This window comes from Convolutriloba macropyga, chromosome 11 (genome assembly GCF_964194025.1).
Source record: "Convolutriloba macropyga chromosome 11, txConMacr16.3, whole genome shotgun sequence".
Classification (NCBI taxonomy): Eukaryota; Metazoa; Xenacoelomorpha; order Acoela; family Convolutidae; genus Convolutriloba; species Convolutriloba macropyga.
The window spans coordinates 1,606,484-1,612,706 of NC_134478.1; positions in this window are offsets into that span (position 1 = coordinate 1,606,484).

A 6,223-nucleotide genomic window follows, 5' to 3' on the forward strand; every position below is an offset into this window, starting at 1 on the left:
TGCACGAACTGAAAAACAATTTTCTTGGGTTTCCAAGATCTCAAGAAGCTTGCTGGAATCAAAACTTGTGATTAGAACACTTAGGAGACTTAGAGGTCATCTTTGGGGTTAACAAAATGACTTTCCAAGAATTGGTGTGTTTCTTGCAATTAATATGGGGTCTTCCCATTCTTTCAAGAAAACTTGTGAGGCACAAAATTGTTTCAGTTTTCCCCAAAAGTTGCCAAATAGTCGCGGTCATAAACTTGAAAAAGGCTCCACAATCCGACAGAAATGCCAAAATTACGTGAAATTAACACAAAACAGAGAAAGTAGTAACCGGTAAATCGATTTTGTTGTTCTATTTGATCAGGACAGAAGCCACTATAACTTGGAAAGACACGCCAGATCAAGCAAAGATCTTGCCAAAATCAGCGAAACCTTGTTTTGGGTTCGAAACGAAAGTGAAGAGATAAAAAGTTTTGGCTCAACAGTACAGCCGACAATTAATGTTCTGCTTCAATATGATGAAAATTGAGAGAAAGTTTGTTTTTTGTAACAAGTGAAAGTTTCAAGGCCCTGGTGGTTTTAAATGCCATTGATGCACTAGCATATATTTATTAGCAAATCAACAAATCGTGCAAACATTCAGAAGGCACCATCTGATCGCTCAAATTCTGATAAATCGGTCAATGTAAATTAGTAACTACTTTCTCCCCTAGTTGACAATATCTAAGTTGAGATGCCCGTAAATGATTAACATCCTCCACATAATAATCAGCCATGATCACACTTTTTTGAGACTCAGTTGAATTGTGTTACAACACACCTTTCAAAAGGTAAATACCAACTAACGGATGGAACACTCAGGCTTGCAATTCCGTACTCAAGAAAACTCTATGATCTTCTATGCGACGCCTTGAGTTATGGCACGAGCACAGCCCATTGCAAAAAATCAATTTGTAAAAAATGAACTCACCTCAGTTAACTCCCATTTATTCTCAGTAGCCGAAAGTAGGCTCTTAACCATTTTGAGAGAGTGCGCAGCAATCATTCATGCACTCTCAGAATAGAAATTTTTAATGCAAGGGTAAGTACATCCTTTTATCCTCTACACGAATCAAACAACCAATTCTCTTTTTATTTACACAAAAAATGGACCAAATCATGGGGTATATATAATTCAAATTATCCTATGAAAATCCCAAACAAACATATAGTTTGGACAGAAGGAAAAAATCTCTCACTTCGCGATCTACTCAGTCGACCTTTAAGACCTTTAATTACATACGACCAAATATCGTCTTAAAACAATGGGAATGGCCGTATCAAAATCAACTTTCAATACTCACAATCACAATACCTCACCTCTACCTTGCTACTACTCTGTCTTGAAAGAATATGTTGACAGAGCGATCAGAAATTTACCACACGACTCACCACATTTTCGTGTATACCCAGGAACACAGGACAACCATTTTAAAGTTCAGTTAGAGAATGAACACATTTCTACCAGTCTCTCAAAAGGAGTGCACATCAAAAGCCTTATCATTTAAAACAATAAAAAATTAAATAACTCCTGATTATTATATTTTAACCCAAATACTGAAACTCATCCCTCTATACAACACTGATTTTACCCTAAAAGTGAAAAGAAACAGAACCTATCTCTCAAAATGTTAGAGCAGTATATTATGCTGAATTAGAATACAGTTAATTTTTTGCTTCCCGCAATGGATATTTTTATACGTAAAACACTGCAGATATATAACTATTTCTTCTCCGAAATAACAATAGTTGCAAACTCGTTTTTGTTAGATGTACAACAACAAAATCCAGTTATTCGTTAACTTCCTGTGGAAAATATACAAAAATCGATCAGACAAATGAACAATTATTATTCGAGCAAATAAAGTATTACTAAACAGCTACCTGCTTTTTAACGATCTAAGTCTAAGCGAATGAATTGAACGTTTATGTTTTCTTCAAGATGTTTTCTACTCTTTATTATTAACAGCTTTTTACGAAGCGGACTCACAAAAAATCTCAGGAAACCCAGGTCCTGAGAAAACATATGCCAAATGTGTGAAGGATATTACTTCCCCAACCTCAAAACATGGGTAGACTTTCTTATTTAAATTGCTTGGAATACCAAACTGAGGCGAAAACTGTTACATCTACGTTGTCGTAGATGCATCCTCACATTAGGTAATTTTACAGCCATCACGCAAAAATGACACCAAGAACCCATTAAATTTAGTATTTGATCCTTGGGTTGCTAAATTTTACCGTTAGAGATAGAAAAAAGTTGGTGAATTATTTGAATCAACTGTTTTGTCAAAATTTTCAGATTTTTTCTTGAAAATTCAACATTTTTTTCTTTTTTCTTCAGAAAAAATGGCATCAAGTATGCCTGTTTGGCCATGTTTTTCAGTTTAAACGGTGATGCAGATACAAAGAAAATCACAAATTTTTCTTTTACTCAGAACTGGGCTGACAGTTTCTCCGGTTCCTGGGCCTGTTTTCTGGAAAAACATTCTTGCTGTCTTTCGCCAATTTTAAACTCATTTTTTTAAAAAATAATCATTGTTTACTTTTGACATATCAAGATTACTATTTGTCAAAAATATATTACGCAATTGTTCAGAACAACTGTGTTTTTAACAATTGCGCTGCGATAGAATGGCCGCTTTTGACCTCATCGTTGATTTTTGCAAGAAAAGATTCGGAATGAATTTCGGTCTGTCCGTTTTGAAATAATTTTGCGTTCTTTTATACCAGTTGCAAGAGATTCTTTTTCATTTCAAGGTTTCAAAAAAATTGGTTCCTTTATGTTCAAATAAAGGTCCAACGAAACAATATTGAGTTTCAAGCGTACAGCAAATAGTTTTTATAACTCTTACAATATGTTTCCTAAATTTTTAATGACCTCTTGAGATTTTCCATCATTTAATGTTTTTGCACTCTTTTGAAGCTGTCAAAACAATTATCTGAGGCATTCAGTTGATACATTTTGAGAACATACCTCGTTAATTGTCAAAATTGATATTTCATTTCCGATCAAATCAATTTTGGTCGAATTAGCTGTTTCCGTACATTTCGATTCGTTTATACAAAAGAACAGTAGGAGCAAAACTAGTTTTGCTGTAGTTGTGGGTTTATAAAGTTCAAATAGTTTTTTTTATAGTGGGCCGCTGTATATAATTTTTACAAAATACCTCTGCATATTTTTGCTTCTTTTAATATTAGTTACAGACAAGAATGATCTCAAATCCAACTTTAATTTCTAACAGGTCAAACTTACATGCAAGAAGCGATCAATGATGGTACAAAAAATAGGTTCAGCGAAAAGCATATGGTTTTTCTGTGTTTAAAGTCTTTTGCATAAAATTTTTCGTGAAACTTTGATTACTGCCTGTATTCAGTGTTGATGTGCAGACTTTTGACTTAGTCTCATTAATCACATTTACAATTGTCTATATAGGCAGTAAAACGTTGAATTAAATTGACTTTTTTTAGTTGAAAGTACACTTTTGTTATGTGTTGAGCTTTTAAGAAACGTGCTTTCAAAAAATGATGATTTTTTGAAATTTGCAACTTCAAATCTTATTCCCGCACCTTTTTACCGTAGTCTCAGCAAAAAAAGAGATCATATTTTTTTCAGGTGAAATATAAGTTAGTCTTCATTGCTGTTCTTTTATTAAAATAATAGTTTTGCGGTTGTTACTACGAGTTTTTTAATACGAGTACATTTTTATAATTTTTGACGGTTCCAAGTTTTGAGGTTCTCTTGAAATGTCTTGTCTGATCATCACATTAGTGATTAGATTATGATTTTCTAGGCTTCGATGCTATTTCCTCACAAAATTGAACTGATTTTACATTTTTTGCTGTAGCCGTACGACATTCTTGAAAATGATAGGTCTTGATGGTTTTGTATGAAGGTATTAATGAAGCCATTAAATATTTTCAGTTGATAGCTAATTACTTTCTTAACTTTGAATTGCATTCTTTTCAAAAGTGTAATCGTATTCTTAATTTTGCTTTTTCTGTTTTCTGTCTAATCGTTAATTATTCTGAATAAGGACAGGTCCCACATCTTTTCTGGTTAAAAGCAAGTCATTTGGTTTAGTTTACGTTTTATCTGATGCCAATTTGTTTTTTTTTTCATTACGTTTTTGCGAAAAAACAGATAGACATGGAGTTTTGGTCGTAAGAAATGCTTGTTATTTTTATAAGGGTTTTGTTGTTTGTCTCGTCTATTACTCTCCATAATGGCAGGTATCATCGTGCCTAAGTGTTTTCATCTGAATCTTTTTATTAATTCTACTTCTTCTAGACGTGAGTCAAGCTGACTGCATGGTGGTTTAGGTACCACTAAAGGTTAGCCTTTCTAATTCATCAATTTGATTGCAATTTTTTTCCAATTATGATGTCTCAACGAAGTTCGTCGAATTATTAGAGCGGTAACTGATACTGGAGTTTTGCCAATTTTTTGCATGGTAACGTGCTGTATAACATCATATAATTTGTAACTGGGGGCGTAAAAAACACTGGCATAAAAAACACTTTTGTTTCGTAAAGCATTCGTAAACCGGATCTTTTCCGTTTGTGCCCCCCCACAGTCCTCTATGCACCCACCAGTTACTGAGCACGTTTCATTACACAGTAAATCATTATGTAAAAAATAGGGCACTGGGGGTGCAAAAAATAGATGCACCCACTAAGCTGCGGGGTAACGGAAAGCATCCCTTATATTACACGCTGCTATGTATACGTAGCTCGTGCGCCTGGTATGTAAGTGTAAAAAAGTTTTACGCCCATTAAGATGGAGGATCTTTTCCGTTTGTGCCCCCCCCCAGCTTAGTGGGCGCATAGTATTTGCATCCCCCAGACGCACGTGCCATGTTTTTGAATAATGATTTACCATCTAATGGCACGTGCTCTGTAACTGGGGGGGGGGGCGCAAAAGGTACTGGGGCGGGGTGGGGGGCACAAAGGGAAAAGATCCAAGATGAAACTAAATATATTCGTTGTATCTAAGAATGCATCTTCGGTTGATGCCATTTCAATTCTTCCTCATCTTTGCACGCTTCTATAAAAATTACATCGTTCATTTTCGATTTCTACGAAAAGTATATTTTATGTGACTCTGTCTAAGCCACAGAGAAAATCTGACATACGTTATGCGCTCCCTAGTTACAGAGTACGTGTCATTACATAGTAAATCATGTAAAAATATGGAAGGTGCGTCTGGGGGTGCAAATAATATGCACCCACTAAGCTGGGGGGGGGGGGGGGGAGGACACGAACGGAAAAGATCCGATACGTTTGTTATAAATTCGTTTGCGATAAATTGGCAGCTAAAATTGCACAAATTCTTCTGAACTGGGACTGATGAGCCCCAAAGGGCATACTTTCATAGAATCCATACTTAGAGAGAAAGTTTTGGGTTTTTCTTGTTATAGCCCCAGGATCTATTCTGTTTTGCCCTCCCCCCCCCCCCCCCCCCCCCAGCTTAGTGAGCATAAATCTTTTGTGATCCCCAGGAGCACGTCCTATTTTCTTACAAAGTAACGTGCTATATACTATATAACAACATGAAATTTGTAACGGGGGGGGGGGGGGTCAAAAAACACTGTGGGGGGGGGGGGGGGGTGGAACAGAATAGATCCCAGCCCCCTGACTGGTCATTAAGAGTGCAGCCCCCAATAATTGTAAACATACCATAACGGGGGCTGGAATAATTCCTTGGGGGGGGGGGGGGGAGGGGGAGGGGGAGCTATTATGAGAAAGTCGCAGTCGCGCTACCTTAAATCACGACAATTTTCTACTAAAATTTAAATGAAAATGGCGCCGAAACCGGTTCCAGTTTGCCTTTCAAATCTTTCTATTGTCTTGACGAAAACTCACAGGATATATTGCTACTAACTCATAATTAAATAGAATTAATTGGTAGTTTAATTAGGCCTAGTAGTTCGATTTAATTAGGCTAGAATTAAATCGAACCCCATTTGTTTTTTGAGAGCAATTTGTCCAACATTGGTGTTCAGTTTATGTTCTACTTGAATTCCTGCAAATCTTGTTTGAATTTCAGATATATTTATTTATTTTCCATGTTGAGTTCATTTCTGTAGTTTCTTTGACATGCTTACAGACACGGGTACTTATTAAAGTGTTGCCTAAAATGATAAAGACGTTGGAAATTTTTGAGATGTCTTTATTTTTGATAAGGTAGCGATAC